General features: G+C 49.9%; 1 protein-coding gene across 5 annotated transcripts in view; it reads left to right on the top strand.

Annotated features, from left to right (window-relative positions):
• The window catches only part of TNKS1BP1 (tankyrase 1 binding protein 1), a 411,008-nt gene that overhangs the window by 77,019 nt on the left and 311,542 nt on the right, over positions 1-22,447 (top strand). For all 5 annotated transcript variants that reach the window (XM_040320876.1, XM_040320873.1, XM_040320875.1 and 2 more), the window contains exon 2: positions 21,482-21,553. The gene's annotated coding sequence lies outside the window, so the exon portion shown is untranslated. The remainder of the gene's footprint in view (positions 1-21,481; positions 21,554-22,447) is intronic.

Genomic DNA, 22,447 nt, shown 5'->3' with positions numbered 1-22,447 from the left:
AGTTTAGACCGATACGTTTTCTTCTACATATTTTTCGTAAAAAAAAATCGCAATAAGCGTTTATTGATTGGTTTGCGCAAAAGTTATAGCGTTTACAAAATAGGGGGTATTTTTATGTCATTTTTATTATATTTTTTTTACTAGTAATGGCGGCAATCAGCGATTTTTTTTTCGGTACTGCGACATTATGGCGGACACTTCGGACACTTTTGACACATTTTTGGGACCATTGGCATTTTTATAGCGATCAGTGCTATAAAAATGCATTGGATTACTATAAAAATGCCACTGGCAGTGAAGGGGTTAACACTAGGGGGCGGGGAAGGGGTTAAGTATGCCTGGGTGTGTTCTTACTGTGGGGGGGGGGGGGTGGCCTCACTAGGGGAAACACTGATCCTCGGTTCATACATTGTATGAACAGAAGATCAGCATTTCCCCTGCTGACAGGACCGAGAGCTGTGTGTTTACACACACAGCTCCCGGTCCCCGCTCTGTACCGAGCGCGCGCGCCCCTAGTGGCGGCTGGGAGAGAGGACATCATATTACGTGCTCTCGCCCAGCCGAGCCACCTTGTGGACGTATAACGACGGTGCGCGGTCGGCAAGTGGTTAATGAAAAGCTGACCATTGTAAGCACTCATGTAAATTTGAAATAGTTTGTCTCACTCCTCAAACTACTACTTTTGCTGGACAACTTGGTCTGTTAAAGGAAGTTGAAAAATAACAGACCTACTGACTGGATCACCAGGCAAAAATTAAGAGAAAAAAATTAAATGCAGCCACCACATTTTAGGATTTTTGTTTTTGAGTTTAATACCAATTGAAAGTAATGAAAAAAAGTACACTCAGGGAAAACTGTTTAAGCTCATGTTTATAACTATGCAAAAAATGGTTAGTGGCAAACCTAGATCTGTATAAGATAAATGCCACAGTCAAAATAATTACAGCGCAGATGTTAGACTGTGTCTGTGTAAGATTAAAATCTAAATATTAATGCTTGACGAGGAGTGTGGCTTTAAAGAAAAAATCCCACGATTCAGGAAGATGATGTCACATGCAGTTGGGCTGGTTTCTAAACACAGCCTAGGGTGTTGAAGTAAGCAAATTCAACCATGTACATATCAGTGGGAAGAATATTATAATTACTACTTTGCAAATCTTTCCTTATGTAATGGAATCCAGCCAATACTGTATTTAATACATAACTGGTTTATCAAGTTTTCAGATAGAGATGAATTGTTAGCTGTTTTTAATTTATTTGCAGGCAAAGTTCGAAGCGAACCTATCAAATTCAGATTGCAGTTTTTCTGTCTAATTTATAGTGTAGCGCCTGTGTACTTTCTAGTACCGGTGCTATTCGAAATTTAAGGGGGGTGAGAGAGTTAGTTAGCTCTCATCCAGTTGATTTGTTCAAATTGGGTCTCTGCTTTAGCTGGACTGTGCTGTGGGCTCATTCTGTTGTTGCCGGGGTGCTGTACCGCCCAGAGGCGACAGGTGGCTCCAGTGGAGTTCAGGCTAGAGTGCCTCTTGCAAGCAGCCAATCAGGAGGGTTTTTCCCTCGCGGGGCATGCTGGGGGAGGGTACTTCTGGAGCAGATGCCATTAGGCGGGGTCTTGTTCCTTGTGTGGCACCCACCTTCAGGGTGACCACACATCACGGCTCCCCGGCGAGATGGCCTACCAGGCCGGGGTGCGCGTGCCACGCGGTGTTCCTGGTTCCGGGACCATGTCGGCCCGGAACATCTAAAGCTGTGGCGGGGCCCCAGTGATCCACTGGGTCCCCAAATTCAGAGGAGAAGATCCCAAGCGAGATAGCTGTTCGGTGGGGAGTCAGCCTGAGGAGAGCCAAGAGAGGCAGGCAATCCAATAGGGCCTCGACAATTTATCGGGGATCAAGGTAACCGGACACTGAAAGGTTGGATGTCAGCAACCTGTCAGTCGGTAACCTAACTGAAGACTACCAGAAGATTTAAGCGCAGATTCTACCAAGGAGGATTGTCTCCATGATCTAAGTTCTAGGGAGGATCTGTGGCAGAGATCTTTTCCCTCAAAGTTCCGAGTGATACTCTGGCTGCCAGGTTGGTGTGAGAGGCCTGTCCAGGTACACTATACCCACTCCGGCAGGAGTGGCGACAAAAGTGAAGTGTTGATGGAAGCAGGATTGTTTCCGTGCTATTAGGCCTGAATCTGCTATTTCTCCTCCTCATACATCTCTACTATCTACCTCCAGTTTACTGTTTACCGTGTTGGGTAAAATAAAAGCACAAGAAAAGACACCTGCTGTTTTGACATTCCATCATTGAGGTTCTCATCGTCTACCCTAGACAATCACTAAGGTAACACGCCATCCCAATTCATGACCAGCGGCTCCTTCGGGGGTGAGCACTACATGCGGGGGCTCGTCCAGGATTTTATTCTGCCATTGAGATCCAGGAATTGTCATGGTGTTGGACTGTGCAGTGAGGAAGGAGTTAACCTCAGGTAGAAAAAGTCTGGACGCACGTGCAGCGGAGTGACGTGTGCCTGAAACGTGCCCAGAAAAGAACTTTAAGTGGGAGGAGTTACCCACCCCTGCGTGAGACGTAGGGCGAGTTTTGTGCCAAGCATCAGAGTGATTGTCCACCCCTGAGAGAGAGACACGTGCAACATGTCTGTACCCCCGACACCGTTTGAGAGATTGAGACCTCCAATGTCTACTCTTGGAGTCCCTCCAAAACCTACTGCTGCCGGAGTACCCTTGACAGATACCGGGATCCGAATGCGGACCAAAGGGAAGTTTGTGCTGTTTTCAAGCGGAAGCGTGGAGGCCCTCGGACTGTCCTGCCCTTTGCTCGGTGCAAGAGGTGCCGAGCCTATCTGTTCCAAATCGAGCCACCGACAGAAACTCCCCGGGAGTACAAGGTGGACTGGATCGCTGGGACTGTAACCGCGGAGGAAGAGGCCCCATGGCCGGAGTCCTCCCCAACTGCTGTGGTTGCTGATCCGGAAGTTATGACCATCTCGTCTACGCTTACCCTGCCATCGTCTGTCTCTTCAATCAGATCGCCGGAGGTAAGCGAAGTGGAAAAGAAAGAATGTGTGACTAGTGTGACCAGTACGCAAACAGATGCCGTACCGGAGGCTACTGCTACCAATGTGGTCTCCGTGTGGTGCGCCATTGCCAAAGAGGGCCCCGCACAGGCTTCCCGCGGCTGCGGTCGAGGCCTGCCTGCCCAAACAAGTGACTTGATCAACGTCCCTATTGGGGGACGCACCTATCTGCCTGCGGAGTATGACACCTCCGACCTGGGCTACCTGTCTGACGATGGGGACGACCGATGGTTCGAGCCTGAATTTCCTGAGTCTCAATTTGGTGGAGATTCCTGAGTTAACAAGTCTCGGAGGCAAATGAAACGCTCCAGCCGGAGCGCGTCAAGTACAAGTGTCCCGCAACTCACATGGGGAGTTGGTGCGTCTAGCACCAGTGTTGCCAACCCCATGCCTGTCACAGTGCCTGTTCTAAAAAGGGCGTCCAACGCCATTGCGTTACCGGGACTTGAAGATCTCTGTGTTTTGCCTAGACTGGCCCACCTGCAGCGCATTATTATGCGAAAAGTGTCCGCTGACTACGGATGGGAATATCCCTACGTGCCTCCAGCTCTTCTGCCCGTGATTGAGCAAGCAAGAGAGAGCTGGTACAGGGATGCCATCTGGGAATATTTAAATGTCCCAAAATCTGACCGTGAGACGGAGTATGCCTTTCTCTGTGTAGGCAATAGACTTGAAGGCTGTTTGAAAGATTGGAGTCCAGGCCGGTACATCTTTAGTGATAAAGTGGTCCTTAAATGTCCAGGGAGAGTGGATCAAGTTTTTTCTGTTACCACTACCAATTCCAAAGGGGACATTATCACTCTGCTGGACCCACGGTTTTACAGGTAGACCTAATGCCTGTATTGTCATCCCTGCTGCTGCTTTTAAAGAAAGTTACGGACAAGAACTGTTGCCCCTTTCCAGTTTGTGTTTACATCCCACCGGATCCACATTTTGTTGCTTGTGCAGAACTTTGGGGGGTTTGTTCAGTTAGAAAGGATAGGGTCTTGCCGGCTTCATCACAGCACCAGGAAAAAGAAAAGGGGAGAAGATACCATTTTCTACATTTTTTTTTGCTGCTGTTTGTTCTAAAGTGAACAGTGGACTGCATTTGTAGTACCAGCGCACTGACCACCAGGGGCAGTGTTCTGCAGATTTTTGCTACCGCAGAAAGACTAATTTGTACATATTCATTTTTTTTTTCTCTCTCTCTCTTCTAAAGTCTTGCAACTTAGGAAATTCTCAGCACTTAGTTCACCTGTATTATATGTCTCTTTGGGAGGAGGGGAGGCTGCACTTTTGCCGGAAAGGTGCAGGCTCGTTTCACCCTCAGGCCTCGTACACACGACCGTGTTTCTCGGCAAAAAACAGCTGGGAGATATTTTTTTGCAGAGGAAACCGGTCGTGTGTACATTTTCGTCGAGGAAACTGTCGAGAAACTCGACGAGCCAAAAAGAGAGCATGTTCTCTATTTCCTTGACGGAAATGGAGAAAATTGGCTTGTTGAGTTCCTCGACAGCCTAACAAGGAACTCGACGAGGAAAACTATGTGTTTCGCCCATTGAGTTCCTCGGTCGTGTGTACGAGGCTTCAGAGACTGTGTGTATATATTCTTGTGTGTGTGTTCTTCCATTTTGTTTTGCAGGTTGTTGACCTTCTATCAGCACTGTCGGAGAATGGGGCAGAATAGATAGTTAGGAGTGTGTAATGTCATAGTGTATTATTGTAAATATTTGTAAAAAGCAATGTTTTTTTATCTCAAAGTTCTATACCTTTTCTATCTTTCTCTTACTGTTTTGCAGATTCAGGTCAGGCATTCAGGCTTGAATGCCTTTTGTTGAGACACTAAGGACAGTGTCTGTTTAAGTGGGGGGAGTGTGTAGCGCCTGTGTACTTTCTAGCACCGGTGCTATTCTAAATTTAAGGGGGGTGAGAGAGTTAGTTAGCTCTCATCCAGTTGATTTGTTCAAATTGGGTCTCTGCTGTGCTGTGGGCTCATTCTGTTGTTGCTGGGGTGCTGTACCGCCCCGAGGCGACAGGAGGTTCCAATAGAGTTCAGGCTAGAGTGCCTCTTGCCAGCAGCCAATCAGGAGGGTTTTTCCCTTGCTGGGCATGCTGGGGGAGGGTACTTTTGGAGCAGACGCCATTAGGCGGGGTCTTGTTCCTGGTGTGGCACCCACCTTCACGGCTCCCCAGCGAGATGGTCTACCAGGGTGCGTGTGCCACGTGGTGTTCCTGGTTCTGGGACCATGTCGGTCCGGAACATCTAAAGCTGTGGCGGGGCCCCAGTGATCCACTGGGTCCCCAAATTCAGAGGAGAAGATCCAAAGCGAGATAGCTGTTCGGTGGGGAGTCAGCCTGAGGAGAGCCAAGAGAGGCAGGCAATCCATCTGGGATCAAGGTAACCGGACACTGAAAGGTTGGATGTCAGAAAGGTAAAATAAAAGCACAAGAAAAGACACCTGCTGTTTGGACATTCAATCAATAAGGCTCTCATCGTCTACCCTAGACAATCACAGAGGCAACACCCCATCCCAATCTATAACCAGCGGCTCCTTCGGGGGTGAGCGCTACAATAGCCAAACCATTATTCCTAATTTTTAAGGACAGCTTACTGACTGGAGTAGTACCAGCTAAAAAGCAAATGTGGTATCAATACGCAAAAAAGGCCATGATATAAACCTGGAAATTACAGACCAGTCAGCCCAGCATTGATGGCATGTAAACTAATGGAAGGAATGATAAGGGGCCATATCCAAGAATTTACTGATGAGAATAGTATTATTGGTAGTAATCCACATGAATTGATGAAAGGCCATTCTTGCCAGACCAACCTTTACACGTTCTGTGAGGAGGTGACCTGTAATTTGGATATGGTTGTGAACATAGGGTATCTGGATTTCCCTATGACATTTGATACAGTACTCCATAAACTATTCATTTACAAATTTGGGCCCAGATTCACAAAGCACTTACGCCGACGTATCTAGAGATGCGCGGCGTAATTCAATAATGCAATAATCAAAACGAGATACGCCTGAAAACCAGATTTTTCCGTCCGACGTAAAACTATTACACTGGCGCATCTTTAAGCGCAAAATACGCTAGATACACCATTGTTTTGCTAGGCAAAGATGCAAATGAGGGAGATACGGCGATCCACAAAAGTACGCCTGTGCGGCGTAGGCTACGCCCTGTGCGCATCTGCTAGTTTGCCGGGGGAAATTTACACCTTATAAAAGGTGCCCTAACTTTGCTCCAGCCGTGTAAAGGTCAGCTAAAGCAACACCATTAAGGAAGAGCTGAGCACACACACTTGCAGGACAACAATCTGTATGCCAACATGCCTGGGGCATCCATGCGCATAGCTTTACTAGTGACTTTAGAGGCACGCAGGAGGAGAAGGGCACAGGAGAGGATATACCGCAGACGCCTAGATGTGTTTGCCATGGCTGCTTCTGAGGTGTATCGCACCTTCAGATTTAACCGTGAAGCCATCCTGGAAATAACCACAACCCTGCAGGATGACATCACCAGCCCAACACACCGCTCACATGCAGTGCAGCCACTGATCAAGGTACTGGCAACACTTCATTTCCTGGCCACTGGCTCTTTTTAGCGCACAAGTGGATTGTTGGCTGGGATGTCACAATCCACCATTAGCAGATATGTGCACCAGGTTGTCCCTGCAATCCTGAGACGCATGGCCAACCAAATCATCAAACCCACCCAGGAGGTCCAGCGGATGAAGACAAAGACAGATTTCTACAAAATTGCCAGATTCCCACGCACTGTGGGGGCCATTGATTGCCCACATGTGGCACTACAGCCCCCCCATGAGACAGAGCACATGTACCACAATCGGAAGCACTGGCATTCAATCAATGTACAGGTGATAGTGGATGCCCAATACCTCATATGGCACGTCCGTGCCAAACACCCAGGGTCCAGCCATGACAGCTATATATTCCGTCAAAGCTACATCCCAAGACAATTCAAACAGAACGTGTATGGGGACAGCTGGCTGGTTGGTGAGTGACATGGGTGTCAGGTATGACTGTCCCCCCCATGATGCAGACATAACGAGGGGCACATGCATGACTAACATCCTCCTGTCTTTTCCCTTCCAGGTGACTCTGCATATGCACTGGGACCCCATCTCATGACTCCATTCCAGACGCCCCAAACCCCAGGAGAGGAAAACTACAATGCTGCACACATATGTACCCGTGCAGTGGTGGAACGCACCATTGGCCTCCTGAAGTCCCGTTTCCGATGCCTGGATAAGTCTGGGGGTACCCTGTTGTATTCCCCAAACTTTGTGTGCCAGATCATCGGTGCATGTTGCATGCTGCACAACTTCGCAGTGAGAAGGGGCCTGGAGCCAGACATTCCCCCCCTAACCAACTCTACCCGGTCTGCTGAGGGAACAGCAGCCAGGAGACGCCTCGCAGAAGGCATCTTTGCACAGTAAACACACACATTAATCATGGCACAATGAGAATGCATGCATGCACACCCACTGTGGTCCCTAGCACACACACCCCACATGCACATCGAATTGGATTAGACCCAAGTCCTAGGGAGCAGCAATGCCACGCCACAGCTCCAATTATGTCACTGTGCATTCATATACCATTCACATGGACCTGGGATCACTTCTCCCTGGTCCTGGGGATCCCTACTCCACCAAAACTAAGGGTGACATCCTTTTTTCATCAGGAATGTCACCCCCACATTCATACATCATTCACACAAATATAACAAAACAAAATCACAGTAGAAAATCATAAAAAAATAAAAAAACAAAACCAAAAGAACATCCCAAATGATCAATGGCAGCGTGACCTATGCCTGGGCCGGCCACGGGCACGGCCACGGCCAACCAGGGGAGACTCATGGGGGGGAGCAGGGGAAGGAGGAGCCTCCACTGGTGGCTGGTCACCTGCTGGCCTGCCCTCCAAGGCCACGGCGATCCTGGTCAGGCCCAGAGTGAGGGCTGCCGTATTGGCCTGGACAGCCTGGGTATTGGCGTTGACAGCCTGGGTCAGGGCAGACACCTCCAGGGCCACGCCTGCTGTGGCGGCCTGCAGGTCGTGGAAACAATTGATGTACGCCACCGAGTTTGTGCCCACATCACTCACCGACTCCTTAATGGAGCCCAGGCTGTCCTCCATCTGGGTCAAAGTCCGGCTGACCTGACCCAGATGTTGGGTCTGTCGGGCCTGGTCCCTCTGCAGATTTGAAGGCAGGAACTCGGCCACCCCCCTGGTCTTCTGGGTGGCCTTCCTGCCTGCAGCTGAGGCTTGTGGCCTGGGAGGAGGGGAGAGAGAGACCCTTGCGGGGGGAGCCCTGTTGGGGGAGGAGTGGGAGGGGCTACCCCTGATGGAGGCCTGACTGCTGCCAGCCTCAGGGGCAGCCACAAGGGGATCCTCCTGCAAACACACAAGGATTTCCCTGGCAATGTCCATCTGATCATCCACAAACTCCCCCCCTCATCCTCCCCCCTCATCCTACCCCCCTCATCCTCCTCCCCCTCAACCTCCTCCTGAGGTCAGGTGTGGCCACTCCCCTGCCCTGGGAACTCCTGGCTTTCTTGGGGCTCTTCAGCAGCCTCAAGTCCTGGGGATGGTGCAGACTGGCCTGATGGCCCAGCAATCTCCTGGCCATCTGTGGATGACACAAAACATTCACAGGTTGGAGGATCCACACACTTGGCACATATTCCCTTCCCCCACCCACACATGCTACTCGCCAGATAGAAAAAAAAAGAAAAACTTACCTGTCCTCACGCCCTCCTCGGAGTCAAAGCCAGGCAGGCCCACCACTTGCTGGCTGTGGAAGCACTGGGCCACTGCACGCTCCTCCTCAGTCCACCTTAGGGTGCAGGGTGGGCTCCTCCAGTGCCCCTGGCATGGGCAGTTATCTTGGCCAGCTTGTCACGGACCAGGCTCCTCAGGTCATTGATCTTCTTAGAGATCCCACTGGGGGTCCTTGTCTCCCCCCCCCCCTCCGCATTGATCTCATCCGTAATCTGTTGGATGATCGCCCTCTTCCTGGCCGGGGGGGTGTCCCGACTCTCAGGGCCATGTAAATATCGCCCAAATTGGGTGATGGCCCTTGCAAGTAAGTGCTTCTCACGCACAGAGAAGTTCAGCTTTCTTCTCTTTGGTGCCATAACACCCAACACTCAACACCAAACACACACAAAAATCAAACAGAACAAACAGACACAAATACACACAGAACAAATACACACAAAAAGACACAGAACAAATACACCCAAAAATCAAACAGCAAAAACCAGACACCAATATCAAACAACACAAGCAGACAGCTAATACAAAATCAAAAACAAACACAGAAAAAACAAACACAAAAAACAGTCAGAAAAAACAAACACCTACTACAATCTCCTACTTCTATAAATCTTTAATCTAACAATACTACACTCACCAACAAACACCAACAAACAACAGAGCAAAAGCACCTTGCTTTAGGAAAGGGAACACAGGGATGTACTTTTGCAATGGAAGGGCGTTTGTGTGGGGCTATTTATACACAGGGCGTATCTCACTAAGTATGCTTGGCCTATTTCCTATCTCACGGATTGCGCCGGGCCGAGTTCTGAGCATGCCCAGTGAGGTGCAGATTCGTGCGCGCATGCGCAGTACGGCCGGCTCTTCATTTGCATGGGGTCACGGCTCATTTCAATGGAGCACGCCCACTTCCTTCCCACTTTCAATTACCCCGCCTTACGCCTCGGAATTTATGGCGCACATTTTGGCGCAAATACTCTGTGGATACGGCACTTACGCCACAAAATTCAGCCGCCGTAACTTAAATGACATGCGTTACGCCGAACTAAATATGCGCCGCTCTACGTGAATCTGGGCCTAAGTTCTTTTGGCATTGATGAAATCATATGTACTTAGATAAAAAAAAAAATGTGTTGCATGAGTGCATGCAGAGGGTAGTGATTGTTGGCAAATCTTCTGACTCTCTAGAACAGTGAGCAGGGTGACCTAGGGATCTATCCTGGGATCACTTCTATTTAACTTATTTATAGAGATCAATCTCAGTATTTGCTAATGATGCAAAGCTTAGCAGGATGAGAACTTCTCAACAAGATACAGCAACTTTAATCACTTGCCGACCAGCCGCCATCATTATACTGCGGCAGGTCGGTTCGTTACTGCAAATCGATGTAGGTATATGTCTGCTCCTTTAACCACTTCCATACCAGGCACTTACGCACCTTCCTGCCCAAGCCAATTTTCAGCTTTCAGCGCTGTTGCACTTTGAATGACAATTGCGCGGTCATGCTACACTGTACCCAAATTAAATTGTTATCATTTTGTTCCCACAAATAGAGCTTTCTTTTGGTGGTATTTCATCACATCTGCGATTTTTATTTTTTGCGCAACAACTAAAAAAAGACCGAAATTTTTGTAAAAAATTAAGTTTTTATTTTTTTCTGTAATTTTTTTTGTAAAAAAGTAAGTTTTCTTCTTCAATTATGGGCACTGATATGGCGGCACTGATGGGCACCGATGAGGTGGCACTGATGGGCACCGAAGAGATGGCACTGATGGGCACCGATGAGGTTGCACTGATGGGTATAGATAGGCGGCACTGTTGGGCACTGATAGGCGGCGCTGGTATGCTGCACTGATGGGCACTCATAGGCGGCACTGATGGGCACTCATAGGCGGCACTGGGCACTCTTTGGCAGCACTGATGGGCACTCATGGGTGGCACTTATGGGTGGCACTGGTGGGTACTTATGGTTGGCACAGGTGGGCACTGGGCATAGATGGGCACTGAGAGGTAGAACTGATGGACATTGGGTGGCACTGATGGACACTGAGGGGTGGCACTGATGGCATTGATGGGCATCATTTCAGTCAGTGCCCATGTTGCCAGTCAGTGCCCATTTGTGGGCACTGATTGGCATCGATTGTGTTCAATTTTATTTTTTTATTTTTTATTGTTTTCCCCTTTTTTTTGCTCTGTTGAGCACCGGGGGGCACTCTCTGGTGGTCCAGTGTTGGCATCCGAGGGGGGGCTGTGCTGATAAACAATCAGCGCAAACCCCCCCTGTCAGGAGAACCGCTGATCGGCTCTCCTCTACTCTAGTCTGTCAGACGCGAGTGAGGAAGGTCCGATCAACGACTCTTCCTGTTTACATCGTGATCAGCCGTGATTTTGGACACGGCTGATCATGTGGTAAAGAGCCTCCGCTGGAGGCTCTTTACCGAGATCGGAGATGCAGGGTGTCAGATTGACACCCCGCATCAACGATCGTCGTGCTGCGCGCCCCCACAGGCGCGCGCCGGCATGTAATCCTGCAGGACGTCAATAGATGTCCAGTCAGGATTTCACAACCACTTCCCGGACGTCAATTGACTATTGACCGGGCGGGAAGTGGTTAAGAGCTATAGCAGGCACACATGCCCTCTGCACGGCGGGTGACCCGATGCACGTGGCCGCGGCCGCAATGTCCAAGAGCCATAACGGGAATGTGTCAATGTAAACAGACAGATCCCCATTCTAACAGAGGGGGAGAGAGAGATCTGCTGTTCCTAGTGATTAGGAACAGCGATCTCTCTCCTCCTCCAATCAGTCCTATCCCCCCCCACAGTTAGAAACACCTCCCAGGGAACACATTTAACCCCTAATGTTAACCCCTTCCCTGCCAGTGACATTCACACAGTAATTGGTGGATTTATTTAGCACTGATCGCTGTGTAAATGTTAATGGTCCCAAAAAAGAGTCAAAAGTGTCTGATCTGTCCGTCGCAATGTCGCAGTCCTGCTAAAAATCACAGATTTCTGCCATTACTAGTAAAAAATATATATAATAATAATAACAATGACATAAATCTGGAAGGCTATCTTGTTTGGGTACAGCGTTGCACAACTGCGCAATTGTCAGTTAAATCGATGCAAGGCTGTATCGCTAAAAAAATGCCTGGTCATTAAGGGGAAAAATCTTCCAGTCTTTAAGTGGTTAAAAGAAGACCTATTTAAAATAGAGGGGTGAACAGCTACATTAAAATAATGCACTAGGGAGCTTAAATTGAATGAATCTGGGATTCCTAGTAGATTATACACTCTGCAATGCCATGCAATATCAAGCTGCAGCAAGCAAGGCTAGCAGACTATTAGCATGCATCAAAAAGGGTATTAACTCAAGGTTTAAAACGATAATTTTACTGCTTTACAAAATTCTGTTTCGGCCACATCTTGAGTATGCTGTTCAGTTTTGGTCACCAATACTCAGAACTAATGTGTTTGAACTGGGGAGAGCCCAGGTAAGGGCGACAAAGCTAATGAGGGGGCTGGAGGACCCCAGTTATGAGAAAATAATACAGATGTTAAACGTATTCTCCCTGGAGAAGATATTTGAGTCCTGCACTGCTCTGCTGCATTGTGTTGTGAACACAGGGGGTTGCTTACTTGGCATGGGCACCATTTAGAAAATTATTTGCATTTTCTAAATGAATGCAAAGAGTTGTCTGATTGGACGAGATGGAGAGTAGGGCAGTTATGTCACTGAAAAGTATTCTCTGAATGGCGCCCATGCTGATCAGCCAACCTTCTGTGTTCACAATGCTGCAAGACAATCACTGCGCGGGACCCAGAAATAAGTGGCAATAATTGGAGTAGTGGTACTTCAGTGATTTCCAGCTTCCTGGAGCATTGGTATAATATATGCATAGTTGGATTGGTCCAAGCTGGACCAATGTAACAATGTAAATATTTCCATACTTCTTCTTTAACCACTTCCCGACGGCCGTACGACTATATACGGCCGCAGGGTGGTTCTACTTCTCTGGGGCGCCGTCTTTTTACGGCCGCCCCTTTGCTCGTTCCCCGCGCGCGCTCCCGAGCGCGCAGTGGGGAACTTCTGTGCTGGCCGTGTCCCTTGGACACAGCCAATCACAGATCGCCGTGAACGGCCAATCGGCGTGGCCGTTTCGTAGGCGATCTGTGCGGCCAATGAGAGATGATCTCATATGTAAACATATGAGATCATTTCTCATTGCCGGCTCTCACACTGACAGCGTGCTGTCAGGGAGAGAGGAGACCGATGTGTGTCTCTTGTACATAGAGACACAGATCGGTCACCCCCCCTTCCCCCACAGTTAGAACACGATATAGGGTACACATTTAACCCCTTCCTCACCCCCTAGTGTTAACCCCTTCCCTGCCAGTCACATTTCTACAGTAATTAGTGCATATTTATAGCACTGATTGCAGTATAAATGTGAATGGTGCCAAAAATGTGTCAAAACTGTCCGATGTGTCCGCCATAATGTCGCAGTCGCAATAAAAATCGCAGATCACCGCCATTACTAGTAAAAAAAAAATAATAAAAAATAATAATTCTGTCCCTTATTTTGTAGGTGCTATAACTTTTGCGCAAACCAGTCGCTTATTGCAATTTTTTTTTTTTTTACTAAAAATATGTAGAATACGTATCGGCCTAGACAGTGAGGCACGGAGCCCAACTGCAAGTCAGCGTAGGGCCGGCCATGACAGGGTTAACAGAACCCTGGTAGCTGGGGGGGAGGAGGAGCAGGAGCGGTGGGAGGGGAGATTATATCTATCTCCCACCAGCCAGTTTCCCGGGCAGACAGGCGTGGGGGAGCAAAGTTGCATGGTCTGTACAGCCTGCAACTGGGATTTTTCTGCACAGCAAGCGTTGGGACACAGGTAGGGGCGGCGAGATGGCAGGGATTGAAGCCTTGTTTGCACAGCTTAGGGCTGAGGCGGCGGTGCGGGGGGAGGACTGGCTGCAGCGTCAGCTGGGGACACTTCTCCCTCAGAACGGGGCAGCAAGCGGCGCGGCGCCGTCGGGGCCTAACCACACGGGCCAGGACATTATTCAGAGCGGTGGGGAAGCAGCGCTATCGGGGCCCAGTCACACCGGCCGGGGGACCGCGCGGTCGCGCTCGTCGCGCCCCCCCCGCAGATATTCACCCAGCCCATCACCTTGTCAGCAGCGGTCGGAAGGCGGCAGGAACAGGGCCCCATCGGGCCCCCCCGCAAAGCGTGCGGCGGCTACAGGGGTCATTGAGGGCCCGGCAGGGGGGACCAGAAGCACCCTAGGACAGAGGGGGGGACGGCCGGGGGGCTCAGGTGCGGCGGCCGTGCCCGCCCGACTTGTGGAGCAGGTGGAGACGGGCCCGGTGAGCAGGCCTCGGCGAGAGGGATCCCAGGTTACGGTGGCTAGCCCCTCAACTGCTACGGCTAGCCACTTGCAGGAGGCCCAGACGGCGAGGGGGAGAAGGCAAGAGGAAGACCGCAGCAGAGTTACGCCTGGCAGGAAAGCGCCGGCAAAATCCGCTAACGGGTCCAGGGCCCGCAGGGAGAGCGAATCCGGCCCTGGGCCTTCGGCCGCCGGGACCGAGCTGCCCGGGGGGTCATCATCGGGGGAAGAGGGGTTGTGCGAGGACCAGTCGGATGGGGAGCTGTCCGGTTCGGAGGAGGAGGTCGTGCCCAGGTCGGTGCCTACAGCGAGGGAGTCCAGACGATCGGCTGATGGGATTGCTTCCACGCAGCCCGGTAAGTCCTTTTCCACATTTGTTTCAAATTCACGGTGTGATGATGTGATTGTTGGGGGCCGGGTGGGGGTGGCCCGGGATAGGTTGGTGGTGCCTGCGGTGTCTGGGGGCAGTGCGACATCTTCCCAGGTTACGGACGCACTGGTGGGGAATCCTGGGGTGGATGCGGGGTTGCAAAGATTTTTGTCGGGGCTAGAGGCGTTGGTTAGCCAGCTAAAAGGGGGGGACAGGCCCCCCGCGGGCCCGACCGCGGCTTGGGGGCCGGGAGGGGGGGCTGCGGCGGCTGCGGCAGCTGCCCCAACGGCGGTAGTGGCGACTGAGAAGGAGGTGAACGGGGGTGGCTTGGGGTCAGGACCGGCGGCGCAGCCGGCAGGGACTGCCGAGCCGGCAGGGGCCACAGGCAAGAAGCGGGATTTGGTGCGGTTAGCGGATGAAGCAAAGGGGCAAGTGTACACTTGTTATGATGCGCCGCTGGGGGCACATTTGAAACAGGAGGTTCGGGAAAAAATCTGGAAGAGCGAATATGTGGAGATATTCGCTTTGTTACCGTTGGAGAAATTCAACTTGGACAGGGTGAAGCCAGAGGACTCCAAAAAGGAGGACGAGGAAAAGCGGAGGTATCGGCTCATACCTCGCACGTTTGCGAATTGGTCGCAGGCTTATTCTATTTTGGCCAGTGTGATTGGCGAGAAGAACCCCGAACACTGTTCGGCGCTCTTCAGCTACCAGGAGGCGATTAGCGAGGCCTATCGTTGTTATGGGGGAACGGGTTGGCTTCGTTATGACGAGCAATTTAGGCAACGCCGGGCGATTAGGCCGGACATTCGGTGGGACGCGAAGGACATTAGCCTTTGGATGCGGCTTATGACGGCTCCGAGGACGTCGGCTCCGTTTTTTCAGGGGGGGGCCGGCGGGGCCTCTTCCCTGGGACAGTCGGCCGGAAAGAAAAAGGGGGTTTGTTGGCAGTTCAACGAGGGAAACTGCAAATTTGGGGGGTCGTGCCGGTACAAGCATGAATGCTCCGGGTGTGGGGGTAATCACCCCTCTTCCCGCTGCTTCAAGCAGGGCAAGGGCCGTTCCGGAGATCCTTCAGGCAAGAGGGAGCACGCCGGTGATGGTGAAAAGGATGCTGCCGTTTCTCGGTAGGTATCCGGACAGGGCGGCTGCCCAGCTCCTGGAGGAGGGTTTTACAGTTGGTTTTCGTATCCCTGCTAATTTGACCGCGATTCCGCCAATGTCCAAAAATTTACGTTCAGCTATGCAACACTCGGAGGTGGTTTCCGAGAAGCTGCGTAAGGAGGTCGGGCTGGGCCGAATGGGTGGCCCGTTTGAGTCCCCTCCGTTAGCAGGCCTGGTGGTTTCCCCGTTGGGGGTAGTACCGAAGAAAGAACCAAACAAGTTCAGGCTCATACACCACCTCTCCTTCCCAAAAGGGGGGTCGGTGAACGATGCGATTAATGCGGAGGATTGTTCAGTGTGCTACACTTCGTTCGACGCGGCGGTGAGTTGGGTTAGGCGGTACGGCCAGGGGGCGTTGATGGCCAAGTCGGACATCGAGGCGGCTTTCCGGCTGTTGCCAGTGCACCCGGACAGCTTTCGGTTGTTGGGGTGTCACTGGGAGGGCGAATTCTATGTGGACAAGTGCCTGCCCATGGGTTGCTCAGTGTCCTGCGCATTATTCGAACAGTTCAGTTCTTTCTTGGAATGGGTGGTACGAGACGTGACGGGGGTGGATTCGGTTATCCATTATCTGGATGACTTTCTCTGCATTGGACCGGCGGGGTCAAAGGTTTGCGCGGTTTTGTTGGCCACGCTGGAGCACATAGCGGAGCGTTTTGGGGTGCCACTGGCGCCCGACAAAACGGAGGGGCCTAGGTCGGTCATTCAGTTCTTGGGCATAGTCATCGATTCCGAGGCTATGGAATGCAGGCTGCCGGCGGACAAGTTGGAGGGCCTCAAGGCGGAGGTCAGGGGGATGATTGGCATGCGCAAGGTACAACTGAGAGCGCTGCAGTCGCTCTTGGGGAAGCTCAACTTTGCCTGCAGGATACTCCCGATGGGGAGAATTTTTTGTCGGCGTCTGTCTGCCAGCACGGCAGGGGTTAGTTTGCCTAACCACTATGTAAGGCTGGTGAAGGAGCACAGGGAGGACCTGTGGGTCTGGCACTCTTTTTTAGAGGCCTTTAACGGTAGGGCCTTGTGGATGTCTGGCCCGGTCAGCAATTTTGACCTAGAGCTGTACACAGACGCGGCCGGGGGATCAGGCTTTGGGGCCTTTTTTCAAGGACAGTGGAGTGCGGGCCCCTGGCCTCAGTCCTGGCTGGCTGCGGGTTTTACGAAAAATTTGGTGCTGCTGGAGCTGTTTCCAGTGGTGCTGGCGGTTGAGTTGTGGGGCACGTCTTTCCGGGATCGGAAGGTGCGCTTCCATGGGGATAACCTGGGGGTCGTGCAGGTGATAAATCGCGTGACCGCGTCCTCTCCCCCAGTGATTCGGCTCCTGAGACACTTGGTACTGCGGTGTCTGCAGCTGAATGTGTTTGTTTATGCGGTGCATTTACCGGGGGTTGAAAATGTCGTGGCTGATGCTTTGTCTCGGTTCCAGTGGGACAGGTTCCGGGAGTTGGTGCCGGAAGCAGAGGAGCGAGGGGTCCCCTGTCCGGAGTGGCTGTGGCAGATTCCATTGGAATCATCTCCACCTGGATTAAAAAATCGGTGAGTGCGGGTACTTGGGCGGCCTATGAAAAAGTATGGGTAGAATGGAGTAGCTTGGTAATGGAATCTGAGGTGCACCTCTCGGGACCGGAGGTGAGGACGTTGGTGTGGTACTTTTTGTCCAGAAATATCGAGGCAGGAGTGTCTCAGTCGGTATTGGATAAGAAGTTGGCCGGTTTGGCGTTTTTATTCAAGTGGCAGGGGTTGCCAGATTTTACAAAGGATTTCTGGGTGCGCCAGGCTCTGAAAGGGTACAGGAAGCAAGGGCGGCGGCTGGACACACGCCGCCCTGTGTCTTTCGACATTTTAAAAGGGTTGATGGAGAGGATGGGCACGGTGGGTTCGTCCGTTTTTGAAGTTACATTGTTTCGCGCGGCATTCGCGCTGGCATTTTTCGGGGCTTTTAGGATAGGCGAGCTGGTGAGCCCGTCGAAAATTGTCCAAGGGGGCATGGGGGCATCGGACGTTAGTTGGGCCCCGGAGGGGGTCACGTTGTGGCTCAGAAGGTCCAAAACGGACCAGAGTGGCAAGGGCAGAGCGGTCCAGGTGTTCCCGATCGAAGGATCGGAACTTTGCCCAGTGGGGCTGGTCCGGAAATATCTGGACATCCGCCCGGCGGTTGGGGGCACCTTTTTGGTACACGAAAATGGGGCCCCGCTGTCGAGATATCAGTTTGTGGCGGTGTTTAGGAAGTGTCTGGGGGAATTGGGCCTGGTTGCAAGGGAGTTCTCGGCTCATTCATTTAGGATTGGGGCTGCTACGGAGGCGGCAAGGAATGGACTAGGGGAGGACGCAATAAAGAGGATAGGAAGGTGGGAATCGAGGAGGTTTCGTTCATATGTTAGGCCGCAGCTGGTGGCAAATTTGCGTTGAGGGATTGGGAGTTGTTGTTGGGATAAGGGGAAATGAGTTAGATGACTGTTTTGAAACGTGGGTGTCGCTGTATTGGGGGATGTGTTAGTTATTTGTTGTTGCTTACTGTTTTTCAGGTACTGGACCTTTGTTGGTCTGGATTTTGGGCCACTCTTACGTGGTTCGGGGGGAAAAACGGGCGGAGGCGCGCCCGACCGGTCGGCAACTGGGGATTTCGAGACAGGAGGCGAGGGTACGGTGGTTGGGGGTCCCCGGGATGTTATGGAGCAGAGTTGTGCCGGAGGTACACAAATGGGCACGTTTGGACAGACCTCCAGATGTGCTAGTGATTCATGCTGGGGGCAATGATCTTGGGGTGAGATCTATGCTGGAGATAGCGCGGGATATTAAATTCGACTTTCAGCGGCTCCGGTTGTCTTTCCCGGAGACGGTAGTGGTGTGGTCGGACATGGTGGCTAGGACATCGTGGAGGATGGCGAGGTCGGTAGACGCGGTGAATCGTGCGCGCAGGAAGCTCAACAGGAATGTGGGGCGTTTTGTGCTAAGGAACGGGGGGCTGGTGGTTCGGCACCCGGAATTGGAGGTTGATCCTTGGCGTTACCTCAGGAGTGATGGTGTTCACCTCACGGACGTGGGGATTGACATGTGGGCTTTGCGCCTAGAGGAGGGGGTACAACAAGCAATGAGGGTGTGGAGGTGCGCCCGAAGGTAAGGTGTTACCTTCGGGTGCTGGTGGCGGGTGTTTTTCGGACTTTGCAGGAGAAGATATTACCCCAAAGATGGACACCAGTACCCAGTGGTGGATGGTTTCTGAAGGGGTTTCTAGTTCCCAGTCTACTAATGTAGCTGGAAGGTTGGTGAATTGGGGGCACTGCGGTCAACGGTCGTCTTTGAGCCAGTTTCGGCTTGAGGCCTATGACCAGAGGTTAGGACACCGCAGTGCCAAATAAAGAGTTACAAGGTTAAAAAGTTAAAGTGTGAATAAGTTTAGTGGTTAGTGGGTCCTGCAAAGTCCAACACCATTTAGGAGAGGTATTATCTCAGGAATTTTACGTGTTTGTTGTTATGTTATTGGTTATTTATTATTTAAGAGTATTTAAAATAAAGGAGGCTGCTACGGCCAGTTTTTACTCCAACATTAAGTGGTGGTCTCATTATTTATTAAGGGTTAATGTGGGGGTATTAACTGTAAAAGGGTCTTAGCGGTCAGGGTGTATTCTGGTATACCATAGTCAAGTGAGGCACGGAGCCCAACTGCAAGTCAGCGTAGGGCCGGCCATGACAGGGTTAACAGAACCCTGGTAGCTGGGGGGGAGGAGGAGCAGGAGCGGTGGGAGGGGAGATTATATCTATCTCCCACCAGCCAGTTTCCCGGGCAGACAGGCGTGGGGGAGCAAAGTTCCCACCCACCCTCCCTAGTTTTGAGGTAGAAAAAATGGACTGATGGTACTTGATAATTTGGTATGTGTTTGGGTGCTGTTTTTGTGTTTGTTTCTTTACAGGTGAGGATTACATCGTCGTGGCAGTGGCGGGTGTTTTTCGGACTTTGCAGGAGAAGATATTACCCCAAAGATGGACACCAGTACCCAGTGGTGGATGGTTTCTGAAGGGGTTTCTAGTTCCCAGTCTACTAATGTAGCTGGAAGGTTGGTGAATTGGGGGCACTGCGGTCAACGGTCGTCTTTGAGCCAGTTTCGGCTTGAGGCCTATGACCAGAGGTTAGGACACCGCAGTGCCAAATAAAGAGTTACAAGGTTAAAAAGTTAAAGTGTGAATAAGTTTAGTGGTTAGTGGGTCCTGCAAAGTCCAACACCATTTAGGAGAGGTATTATCTCAGGAATTTTACGTGTTTGTTGTTATGTTATTGGTTATTTATTATTTAAGAGTATTTAAAATAAAGGAGGCTGCTACGGCCAGTTTTTACTCCAACATTAAGTGGTGGTCTCATTATTTATTAAGGGTTAATGTGGGGGTATTAACTGTAAAAGGGTCTTAGCGGTCAGGGTGTATTCTGGTATACCATAGTCATGAGGAAATTTAAAATAAAAAATAAAAAATTGAGCTATTTATTATAGCAACAAGTAAAAAATATTTTATTTTTTTTCAAAATTGTCGCTCTATTTTTGTTTATAGCGCAAAAAATAAAAACCGCAGAGGTGATCAAATACCACCAAAAGAAAGCTCCATTTGTGGGAAAAAAAAGGACGTAAATTTTGTTTGGGAGCCACGTCACACGACCGCGCAATTGTCAGTTAAAGCGACGCTGTGCCGAATCGCAAAAAGTCCTCTGGGCAGGAAGGGGGTACAAGTGCCCACTAAGGAAGTGGTTAAAACCAAACTTGGTGAAAATAAAACTGCACCATTTTAATGCAACTAAAACTAATGTAGCCTTCAAGCTAGTTTTTGGCGGGATTGGCTCTAAAAATGTTAGTTAGACTCAAACAGATATTTCTGGTGTGTCTGAATTGCTTAGTGACATTTCAGCGCTAAATGGTAAGAGATGCTAAGCTGATGTACAATAATAACAACTGAGAGGTTTGTGTTCCCTAAATGTGCTTTAAGGCTGCTTTCACACTGAGGCGTGCAGCCGCGGTGATGTTATAGCCGCGATATTTGTAGCGCTGCTATACCGTCGTATTTACCGCGATATTCGGGCGCTAGCGGTGAGGTTTTAATCCCCGCTAGCGGCCGAAAAAGTTGCGGGCGGTATTACCGCGGTATTACCACGCTTTCCCATTGATTTCAATGGGAAGGCGCGGTATAGGAGCGGTGAACACACCACTCCTATACCGCGGTAAAGATGCGGCTAGCAGGACTTTTGGAGCGCTCCTGCTAGCGCACCGCTTCAGTATGAAAGCCTTCAGGCATTCACATTGAAGACTACAGGGAAGGTTTTTTCATGCGGTATAGCAGCGCTATTTTTAGCGCTGTACCGCATGAAAAACGCCTCAATGTGAAAGGGGCCTAAGTGTTACTGGAAATTTGATGAATCAGGTCAAAAGTTTTCTTGACTTGCTGGAAAAGTAAGGCTGTCCTTCTGTTGTTGTAAATAGCAATTTTTTTCTGTACAGTCGGGTACACACTTTTATGGTACATTAACACAAGCATGTTAACAATATCACACAATAATGTCAGTTGTATTAAGGCAGCCCAGTCATTTTGAATGGGCTGCCAACGCATCCTATTTTTTCCCAAGAGCATTTTCTCTTTCGGATTGTACCAATAACAAAAAAAATCTCTTCTTCTTTTGCTGCCAGGGACACTACCCAGTATCATCATGTCGGCCAGCAGTGCACAGCAGACAGTGGAGAAGAAAGAATCAGTGAAAGGTATGGTGACCATGTGAGATTATAGAATGTTGATAAATAAGAACAGAAAAAGGATATGTTTGAGGGACAACAGCCAAAAGTTACTGGGAAACATATGTGTACCAAAGCTGCAACAGAAACAGCTGGATTTGGCTCACATAAATAATTTGTATTGATCCAAACATGAAATCATTGGTGGTTCTTGAATTTCCTGTATATACTGAGGAAAATAAGCTTTTCCGTATTATATTACTAGACAATGTAGTCAATTTGATTTTTTTTCTGTTGGGTCTGTCATAATAATAAAAAAATGGTTCTAATGCTTTCTGTAGGATATGGCACTTTTAACTATGCTGATGGCTGAAATACTGTATACATATATATTGTGTGTGTGTATATATATATATATATATATATATATATATATATATATAGATAGTGGGGATCGAAAGTTTGGGCACCCCAGGTAAAAATTTGTATTAATGTGCATAGCAAAGCCAAGGAAAGATGGAAAAATCTCCAAAAGGCATCAAATTACAGATTAGACATTCTTATAATATGTCAAAAAAAGTTTGATTTTATTTCCATCATTTACACTTTCAAAATTACAGAAAACAAAAAAATGGTGTATGCAAAAGCCAGCCAAGAGTCTTTCAATTCTTGTTTGAGGTATCTTTGCCCATTCTTACAAAAGTCTTCCAGTTCTTTGAGATTTCTGGGCTGTCTGTCACGCACTGCTCTTTTAGGGTCTATCCATAGATTTTCAATTATGTTGAGGTCAGGAGGTTGTGAAGGCCATGGCAACACCTTCAATTTACGCCTCTTGATGTAATCCCCCGTGGATTTTGAGGTGTGTTTAGGATCATTATCCATTTGTAGAAGCCATCCTCTCTTTAACTTCAGCTTTTTCACAAA

This window comes from Rana temporaria, chromosome 8, assembly GCF_905171775.1.
Source record: "Rana temporaria chromosome 8, aRanTem1.1, whole genome shotgun sequence".
In the NCBI taxonomy this organism is placed as follows: domain Eukaryota; kingdom Metazoa; phylum Chordata; class Amphibia; order Anura; family Ranidae; genus Rana; species Rana temporaria.
The sequence above is the reverse complement of the archived record's forward strand: the minus strand, read 5'-3'. Positions and strand labels throughout refer to the sequence as shown.